We start from the raw sequence: 11,338 nt of genomic DNA on the forward strand, positions 1-11,338 counted from the left end.
GAATAATTAAGTGTTTATGGGGATTAGATTAACTTATTACTTGCGTTTCTACACATTGCTTTTCAATTACCTTGCGGTCGAGTGCTTAAAAGTGATTACGGGGATTTATTTGAAAAACGACTAGTAGGTTAGTTGCATGTATATTTTCTAAGAAGATGTTATTTCACATTGTTGTATAATTTATTAAGGCATGCACATTTAGTTATCGTTCCAAGTCATTGGTACTTCGAGTCATTGAAGTTTAGGTTAGGGATTGCAAGATTAAATTTCAAAACAAAAATCAGACAAGTATAATATTTACTTAAAGCATATTTTACAGGCAACTAATATTTCTGGAGTTATAGCTATATTAATGCACTTCGCATTATATTCCAATTTTTGTATTTTGTATTTGCATAAATCCAAGGGTTGACATATATTGCCCCAATGTATTAATGGAGCTATAGTTCCATAAATATTGATAACTCACTTTATATTGAATTATTTAAAAGTATATTGAGATGAATGATCCAATTTGAAAATGCTTTTTGTCGTGAAATATTGGATGAAAGAGATGTGTAGCACAAGAGAATCATATGACAAATGGTCTTTAAAAATTTAACAAGTTTAGAAAGATTTGTAGTTTGCTAATGTTGGTTGGGATAGGCTAAATGAGAATGACTTATATCTTAATTAGATTCATGTGTACGTCAATTTCTTCATTAATGTAACTAAGCTACCTTATATGCTTCATTGAAAATGTCTATTACTCCAATTTAGTTGCATGTCTATGTTTGGAAAACGTTTAAAGGACTTGCATAATATGATAAAGGTCCTCATATCATGTCCTATTAAAAATGAAATATCACCAAAATATGTTTTGGCATATTGTAAGTTAAAAGGTATCCACTATAATTCATGTGATCCATCATTTTCTTTAAATTTGATCCTTCATACATTTGAATGGTTGACTATAACTTGATGGTAGCCACGCCTCAAACTGATCTTCAAAAAAACTTAAATCCCTTGAAAGTATTTATAAGGTCTTTAATGCATAGGTTTGGATACATGTTCTCAATTATAACAATGTTCAAGGCATGATAGTTATACAATGATGCCACATACCATATTTCTTTTACATGACAAAAATAGGGCTTTCACAAGGACCGGCACTTGACGTGATATGCCCCTTCTATAAGAGATACTACATTTATCACTATGTTTAAATATTCTCTAACAATAATATATGATACATGGTTCTATTGCATAATGAAACTTCAAGAACTAAGTCAATATCATGGTAAACTTAGTAGTGTGGAGGTAATCCCATGAGGTCCTTGAAAATGTCATGGCCTCTATTGTAGAAATGGTGATAAAATTGAAATTGCTCAAGAAATTTAGTCTAAATCAAGAGACACAATTCTACCCTATTGCTCTGCAGAAATTAATTCACAATTTAAAACAACATTCGCAAGCATGTATCAATCACATACACAAGTACACAAATTTATCTATGGGAAACCAACTAGTAAAAAACCCTTAAGTTTTCTTGCATTAATCATATGAATAAAGATGTATTACAATTGTTTTCCCTCTCCGAGCACAACCTACAAGTGGATAACCTATCTCTACGATCAATGAGAAGCTCTAACTCAAAATTAGTCAATTTTTCCCTCAGCTTGAGCCCCTATTTCCTTGTGCAAATCCTGAGGAATTAGGCCCCTATTTTTTAGGAATTTTCCTCCAATTGATTGCGCAATGCCAAGGTTGATCCTTTGACTGCATGCAACACATGTACACTCAAGACTTGTCTATAACTGATGTTACACTGCCTTGGAATCTCCACCACAGCTAGGGAACTCGAATTCTCTACATGCACTAGCTATTTTTGGTTGATTGATCAATTAACTGGATGATAATTGTTGTAGTGTTTTCTTCTCAAAGATGTACGAAAAGAACCCACTTAAGATTGTGGATGACAAACAATCTCAACAATATAAATGGTTGCTAAACATTGTAGATCTGCAGCAACTGATAGAAACAAAACTTGCCAAAATTATGATCTATGCCACAATCATAGTTAAACAACAAAAAGAAATAATAATAACTCCAATCATCCAATGGAAACCAAATATACAAATAATAGATTTTATTATAACACCTGTGAAGGGAACAAATAAATGTTACCAGTCCCCCTCTATGGGATGGGTTCTTGGCTATCCTCAAACATCTTCAGCTTGTGTAGAGTCTCTCTCCTCTATAATGTGTAAACCCAACAAAAATATGGTGTGCGACAATGAAAATAATCAGAGTTACAACAGTGAGTGCAACAATGAAAATAATCAAAAGTGAATAATGAATGGAAAACCCTTCTATTTATAACAAAATATTGAGTTATCCTCGAATAATGAGCAATAATAAAATATTATTAACCCCATTCTTGGAATAACCACTTGGAATATTTTATTATATTTGGTTAGGAGGGAAAAAGTATTTAAACTTTTATTTAGAAATAATAAATAAATAAATGATTTATTTATCATATCAAGGAATTGGTTAAGGAATAATAAATAAATAGTGATTTATTTAATTATTCCTAAGGGATTAGTCAAATTTGACAAAGAATAATAATTAATTAGTGATTAATTAATTATTATTAGAGAAAAATAAGATAATTAATTATTTATCTGTTTATTTTTCATAATTGGGTCAAATATGACAAGGAATAATAATTGAACAATGGTTTAATTAATTATTCCTAGAAGAAAATCAAATAAATAGTGATTTATTTAATTATTCTTCATGGGTTTAACTATAAATTACTTAACAAAGGTGGTTTATTAAGTAATTTCTCACAATGAAAACAAATTTACTATGGTAAAATTGGCTTTACATGGTGTACTTCGATCCATATAGTAAATTAAGCTAGATGACCAATTTTTTGGTGATAACAGATTGTCCCCCAACGTACGAGTGTTAGGAGAAAAACGTATGACCGAAGTATGTCGTAAAGACACAATCACTAGACAACACAGGGGAGTTAGAGAGAGAGAGCGAGAGAGAGAGAGAGAGAGAGAGAGAGAGAGAGACTAATAAAGCTGAAGCGAAAGAGGATAAGGACAGAGTGGGGTGAGACTAATGCAAGTCTCTTTTTGTGTTGTGGTATTGGACCTCAATGAGGCAGGGGAGGCATACCCATACCCGCCGAGATAACTTAGTACAAAAATAATGGTGCGCCCAAAAACATAAAATTGAGCAATGAAGTACATGTTGAATGGTACATGACATGCTGGCATAACAGAGCCAAAAAATAATACAATGTATCCCATATACATAATACACCTAGAAAAAACATGAGCCAGGGCTGAATACAATAATATATGAATACATGAGATATAATGGCCCTTCCCTAAAAAATGGGTGGGAGGGAGGGTAGAACAACTGGAGAAGCCCTGCTAAATAGGGAAGGGCTCTGCGGAACTGAATGGATCATCTGAAGGAGATGTGCATGTTATGAACATTGTGATCGGTAGGAATCGAACCCATCAAATCTCTGGAACTGCATCTAAGGTTGTAGCATAATAGGAATGCCTCCGGGCATGTGGGGGGCTACCTGAAGGGCCACCCCCTCTTGAGGTCTGAAACATCTCACGCACACCCGGGTATCACTCGTATAATCTGTTGCATCAATGATAGGGTCCAACCCTAACCCCGTTATTTATGTAATAGGGTCGAGTCATAGTTATAGTTAGTTAAAGAGTCAATAAAGCCCATATTAATAATTGTAAGTGGTTGACCCGCATTTAAAGAAGGGACCATAGTTAGTTGCAAATGGGCCATGGTATTAATAAGAACCATGGTACTAACCCATGGTATTGCATGTATGAATCCTATATAAAAGATAGAGACTCCCCATTGAGGAGCATCGTGTCTTATTTTGTAATTGAGCCTTGCTCTATTGGAGGTTTCCCCCTCGAAGAGACAAGTGAACATTGCTTTCCTTTCTAAATAATAAAATACATGCTGTTATTTCTCATTTGTTCTATGTTCTGGGTTGTATTTCTTCACATATTTGGTATTCTGACATCTTCTCACAGGTCAAGAGAATAACAACCAATGGACCATCAAGCATATGAATCATGAACATGAAACGATCAATTCAAAGGGAAACAATGAGTCCCTTTGCTCAATCTGAGGCATCAAACAAGAATGGAAGCTGGAACCAAGCTACACCGCCCTTTAGGCCATTCTTCTGGAATAAATGAGCTGATGTCGATAGAATAGGGCCCATGATAGATGACGCAATGAGGATCCTCAACTAAGGAAGGAGGGAGAATAGTAATGTGACTGATAGACTGACACCAGGGATAATGGAAAAAGGGGTACTGAGGGGCAAAAAGACGACTTCCCTTGTCGGAGCATAAAGTGCATGGTTAACCTGGCAACGACTATCTCAACTCCAGAGGGGATGGGGACAGTATGACCGGAGGCAAAAATGCTCAACACAGGATGAATGGTATGCAAATATGGATGGAATATTGTGACATGTTATAATGGGATGTGAAATAGACTCCATGGATGCAAGGGTGACTCATCGTGGATGCTTTGAACAAGGCTGACTTGATGACGTTGCCACACAGAATAGGCATGATGGGGGCCATCAAAACATGAGTAAATGATGGTTACTCATGGCAAAGATCGACATATGGTACAAAAAGTATTGAGAGGAGGTGGAACTCAAAGTACAAATGTCGCTTTTATGAAGAATTTGATTTTGAGAGGTGACAAAGTGATCCTTCTTGGAAAAATGTCTTCCTCGTGAAGTATCAAATCATAAAAAATTGAGGAAGACCCATTATAGAGCTCGGTGAGAGATTTCCAATGGTTTTGATAGTTCGTCAAAATAAACTACGGTTTGGTCGCAAAGGGCGATAGAAAAAATGTGGTTTTTTCTATGAAAGGACATTTTCCCTCCTATTTGGATTCATTTGCTAAGTGAGATGTGGTGAATTTGGAGAGAAGGAAAAGGCCCTAAATCTTGTGGAGATCGTAGTGGACAAACCGACCATTGGAATCAGGATCTGTGACTTTCAGGTAGGTGGCCTTACTCATCTCTTTAATTTGAGTGGTTTATTTCTTGATATTTGGCACCTAGCAGCTCCCTGGGAGACCCCTGCTCTTCTTCATGCTCGCATCGCACTTTTTAGGCCCATAAGTGCAATCTGGCTCGTAGGAAATAGGTGAAAACCTGCGAGCTCGCACTTTCTGGGTAGAAAACTGCGATTTGGGGATGAAAAGAGGGTGGTATGCTGACCTGATGGGGGTTGTAGGTTGATTAGTGCAGACCAATGTTTTATTCTCTGAGCTGACAAGACATGTGGTGTTTTGCAGGCATGGTAGAGCTGAAAATCAACTGGCGTGAACGAGACTTAATTACCCTTTGAGCCAAGATTCAGAGGGATCAGGGGGTTTGAGGGGCATTAACTCATTATGGGGTTCTCAAGTTGGTATAGAACCCATTGATGAGGTCAGGTGAGCCCTTTCTATCGAGAATTGTGAGCTATTAGGATCCAGACCAGGAGGTCTTTGTTGTGCAGGGGCATAAGATTGAGCTCACATTACAAGATATCTATTTCTTGACCGGACTACCTCCCCTCGGAGTGGTGGGGGATATTCATTTGGTGTTGCATCATGGGAGGGACATTACTAAGTTTGTGGAGCACCATTTTCCATAGGATGTTCGTGTCAAGTGCACAACTATTTCGATTGGTGATCTAGAGTGGCTAGAGACACGAGTTGTTGTTGCAGCTGTGCTATGGGTTTTGGGTAGCCAGGCATTCCACCACATCACTAGTGGGCAAATCATGCTGGATGAGAGTTTTTTGGCTGGGACCTACTATGGGTGGGCCTAGATGATGCAACCTTTGGTGAAAAAACAGTTAAGTCTATGTAGGAGGCAGGTGAACCTCCACTGTGCTTTTAGTATAGTACTGTGTGCATTCTTCTTTGAGAAGATACCCACCATCCGTCCTCATGTACAAATTTGAGATGGGGGCCCACAGGAACCCAGGATGCATCGCTGGTAGCAGCTACTACGCAAAGGAGGAGGAGGGGGAGTCGGACGGGTGTTCGGACCATAGTTTTTTTCACATTGGGATCAGATGCCCCTCTACATCGATGATTACCCTTATAACAGGATGAACTATCAAGGAGATCCTGACTTGCTACTTCCACTCGAGTGATCATGGGGACCAGATGGTAAGTATTAATATGCTATTTTTATGGTTCATTTCATATTCTTGTCACATGTATATGGTACTGAGTGTAAAATATGTGGTATGCAGACTAGCACTGGTAAAACCGGTAGGATATGCAGGACGAGCCGCAACACCCGGGGTTGCAGATCGGGGCACATCATCATCACATCAGGGTCTAGAGGATAATGTGTTGCTCACTGATATAAATCATAGATTTGATGTACTCTTGACCGGAGTTTCAGAGCACGGATGGCATGAGTTAGACAATCGATACACAGATGATTGTACCGGCCTTCCCTCACAGTGGCGAGGAATCATGCCACACGTGGTGATGGTTGGTTAGGCAGTACATGATCTACGTGCAGGTGGAGCAGAGATTTTGGCGCGGGATCCGTTAGACAGTGACTAGATATAGGGACATGTGGTTCCTTTTGATTTTTATTTTTGTAACATGTTATGGTCATGTCTGATGTATTTAGAGCTATGGGGCTCCAAAAACCTACATGATACATAATATGATTATGCATTTTGTATGACGATGATGGTGCGCCATGTGTTTTGTTTATGGTTGTCTTCTGTGGTATACATGTGATAAATTCGAATCTAGAATGTTGTTTGTAATGGTATCTACATAGTTATTTTGGGCTCTAGGAACATGACTGAAAGGAATGGTTTCAAATTCATGTACCAATAGCTTAACTTGTAGATATTTTCTAAATAGGACTTGGTTATGCACATGATACACACCATTCAATTGCATGACAAGTATCAAGGAATATAAACAAACATGAATATGAAGGATGTGATGAGCAAGGGCATCGACTAAAAAACCTATCACTACATCATATTCGGCCTGGTTATTGGTGGCGGATCCAATGCACACACCGTTCTAAAGGACTAACGTATGCAAGGGGGTAAAAATGGACCAGGTTGTTGAGGCTAGATTCCTGGAGAAGCAATTTGCACCGTCGGCATGACCGATATACGATGTGGATGATGGATCCATCTGAAAGGTGCAAAAGACAATGGATGAGATGATGCAATATACCTAACTTCATGATAGAAATAAAGACACGCAAATCAAAGGGATATGTTATGAGTGATATTTCTTGAGGTAGAGTGCACTGGGAGAATTAGGAAGGAAGTGGCCTTCAGAATCCTCCAAAAATATGTCCCCTTGCCTAAGTGCAAGGGTGATCGGGGGTAGACATAGCTTCCATGATGTCCTCATCAGGATGGAAGATGGGCAGACAGGAGGAAGACTGACTACATGATGTGACGGCGGTGCCTAATGCATCAACTTGAGAAAGAAGGTTCACATACACATCATCTTGAATGGTAGATGATGAGTTGGTAGATGGAAAGTCTACAGATGTTGAGACCTGGGATTCCATCGAAAGAGGTTCGATAGAAGCGCGCACAAAAACCTTAGGAGAGTTTTCCTACGAGGAACTCAAGGATGACGACAGGTAAAGGATATGGCCTGTGGTGTCCGTCATCTCGACATCGGGGGGAGGGATCATGAAGGTGGGACCAAAGTCTCCAGGTTCTAGTTTACTAATGGTACCAGAATCCATAGGCAGAGGAGTAGGTGTTCCACTACGAGTGGCCTCGTATTCGCGAAGCGCTTCAAGGAAAACGCGAAATTCATCGAGACGAAGGAAACAATGGGAATAGTGACCATGATGATCACATAAGGCACAAGGGTGATTTGTGCGTAATGTTCTAAGTTTCTTGGGTGGATCGGGCAAGTTAAAATGTACTTCAGGGATATTTGACCTAGGGAATGTTTCATGAACCAAAGGTTTAAGATGAGGAAGCTCGGGACAATTATTGGTGGCGTGCCCAACCACTTTACACAAAGCTCACAGAGGTGATGGCTTTGGGGCTAGAGGAGCTTGGGGGGCCTTGTTCTTAGGTTCTTTCCTTTTAGCTTTGCCCTGTTGTCTGGATGCTTGCGCAACATGAGTGGGTTCCTGTTGAGGTTGTGATGAAATTAAAGCAGCAGTAAGGGTCGTAGGGATCGGTTGAATCGGGGTCAAAGCATGATAAGGTCTTAGCTACCTAGGCGGAATTCTTGTTGGGGGATCGATATACCATACTAGATCCCCAAAGTCATGTTAGGAAGGACCAGCGAAGCCATGACAGGGACAGAAAAAACTCCCGGAGGGGGGAATAAGAAAGTTATCTAGCCTGCAGGGTAATGTCCAGTCGGAATAACTCCTGGATGGTTGAGACTTGGAGGAATAGTTCCTGGTGGAAACATAGGAGATGCACCAACAAACGGAGGAGGTTTTGGGGGGTAGATCCAGAGGGCTTAGTTGCGATGGAAACAACAGGGTGTTGAGGAGCTAGTTGTTGATCGGATGTACTAGACTGCTTGAGAGTAGCTTGTGACACTTGTAACATGCAAACACTCGTAGAGTTAGGCTCTGAGATGGGAGAGGGAGGACTAGGGAAAGCACCCAACAATGAAGAATCCTTATAGACATCGATGAGAGCTTATCCGACATTGACGAGATAACGGACTCAGGGGAGGTCATGGATGTTGGCTTGTAGTAAGTCAACTGATTGATGGTAACGATCTTCCCTTTATGGGGGAATCAAATCTTGCAGAAAATAACAGATGTGATGGCTAACATGGAATATGTGTAATTACTACCTAAGAGAATGTTGTAATCCAAAGAGGCATCAATAACCTCAATGTCAACATGAACAATCTTGCCTGCAAGGGTCACTGGATAGTTGCAGTACATGCCAAGAGGCTGGGAGGAGTGTTTGTCCCAAGCATGCAAAATGATGGTGCAGGGGGACAACTAAGGTGGCTTAATTTGTTTCCAAATGGTAGTGGATATCACATAGGTCGATGCACCTTCGTCAATAATGCATCATGAAATGATGGAATTACGGACTCGGACTAGTATCTGGAAAGCAACAAATGAAGGCAACAGGGGATGTTCTGATGTATCAACTAAGAATACAATCACACAATCATCAAAAGGATCTTCTGATATGGGCACGACTGGAGGACTTCCAATGACGATATGGCAGCAAGTGATCACACTAAGTTGTCTACTATACTGTATGTATGGCAGCTCGCTTAGAAGTTGCATTACGGTGTAATGGTCCCTTTGGGATATTGGGAATGGCCTAAAATTTAGGTTGAGGGATTTGTAACAAACCGTTTGGTGTCATAAGAGGCTCAAGAGATTCTTTGGTTTTGGACTCAGTGGTGGATGAAGTCGATGGCTTGTCATATTAACACGACCGAGTTTGCAGGTTGATATTAGAGGGGTTAACCTCTTTAGAATTCATCATAAGGATATGAAAGTCACTAGGACCAGAAGGTTTGAGGGGGTGGGCTGCTTGATCGAGTTGAGGTTGAGCAGCTACAAATCCTTGCTGAGGGAAAGGTTTTGTAAGAACTTTCGGTTGAGATGGCGCAGGATTCTGAGGCGATTGTTGACCTCTAGAAACTGCTTGAGCTTCCCACATTTGGCGCACCTGGGGTAAGAGAGGACATTCATGTGTATAATGACCATATACACCACAACATGCTCAAGGCTTGCTCGTACAAATAGCCTTGTTCTACTTGGGATGGCTACCCTGATGCTAGTCATTGGTGTTAGGTTGGTTCCCCTGGGGTTCACTAGGCTGATTACCTTGATTACCCTAGTTACCCTTGTTAGCCTTCCCCTTATTCTTTTTCTTTGAATTTTGGGGATTGGTCACACTCTACTCTATAGACACTTGACCTTAAGGGGGTGGTGGTTTTTGGGGCTGAGGATGCATGGGAGGTTGTCTCGCTAATGCTTGAGGGATTGGAGCGCTCGACTATGCATAAGAAGGAGCAACGGTTTGGTAAACAGGTTGGGGCCCTTAAAGCATGTTGCTAGTAGGAAGGGCATATGTGTTAGAGGAATTGGTGCCCTTTGCGGATAGCCTTAACTTTTCTAAGTCTATGGCGAAGGGTGTGAAAGGGTTCCAACGATATCGTCGGTGGCGTGAGATGCCCTCAGTGCATTAACACTTCCAGGACGATGGAGGTTTGGAATGACTATATAGACATAACTGGATTGTGCATAAATTAGATCATATCTTAGAGCATTTGGAGACCTTCTTCCTCGGTCTAAGGAAAATGGGATGCGACATCTTTTCCAATGGGTGATAAAAGGCTCCTAAGAAACCAATCTAGGTAGACATGGTCTTCGAAGGGTGGGGCACGACAGGTGCTCCTCCTTCAATGCCACTCTTGAACATGGTCAGAAAGGTGAGTGACGAAGGACTGACGGAATGAGGTCAATAGCTCCATACTAGTGTCGTACTAGAGAGGTAACTGGAAATATGAGAGGAATTCTTTATAAAGCATCGCAAAAACGGAATGAGATGCAATGGGCTGGTCTACATACCATTTTGCAGCGTCTCCAGTGCACGTGCATTGGAATAGCCGAAGACGAATGGATTCATCGGTAATGGAGTTGGACAAACACCACTTGTGGAAGGATTAGACATTGTTGGTAGGATCCTCTCCAGCATTACCCTCAAACTTTGGGATGTTTGAGGGAAGCTTAGACAACACAAAATTCAAACCAGCATCATGGTGTATGGGATCATTCATCAACTGGCTAAAATCTGGTAGACTTAACCCAACCATAAAGGGCAGCATGGGGGTTGTCGGAATGGAACCTGAGACTATTCCACTTAATGTGACCACCGGGATAGAATCGGAGCCAACACCAGGTTGGGTTCCTACACCAATTGTGGGTCTAGACATGGTGATGATATGCAATGAAGGAGGCTTGGAATCAGATGAGGAATCAGAAGAACCAGGAGAAGAGTCGGTATGGGGACTTGGAGGGCTATGAACTCGAACCTGATGGGGAGGGGTAATATGCCCAAGTGAAAACTAGGGGTGAAGGCCTAATAGTCTCTGTGACAAATGCCTAGGTGGCACAATGGTGGTAAGACACACGTGACATAGAAATGGTGAAGGGAGATCAACAATATGTCTTTGTCTCGATGAGCGGAGATAAATTTATTATGTTAAGTCTTGGATTGGCAGTGTAAACCAAGCATCATTAGCTTAAGGTGTGCAAGTGTGT

The sequence above is a fragment of the Pinus tabuliformis genome, chromosome X (genome assembly GCF_031772625.1).
Source record: "Pinus tabuliformis cultivar Carrire ecotype Pingquan chromosome X, CPIR1, whole genome shotgun sequence".
NCBI classification, from domain to species: Eukaryota; Viridiplantae; Streptophyta; class Pinopsida; order Pinales; family Pinaceae; genus Pinus; species Pinus tabuliformis.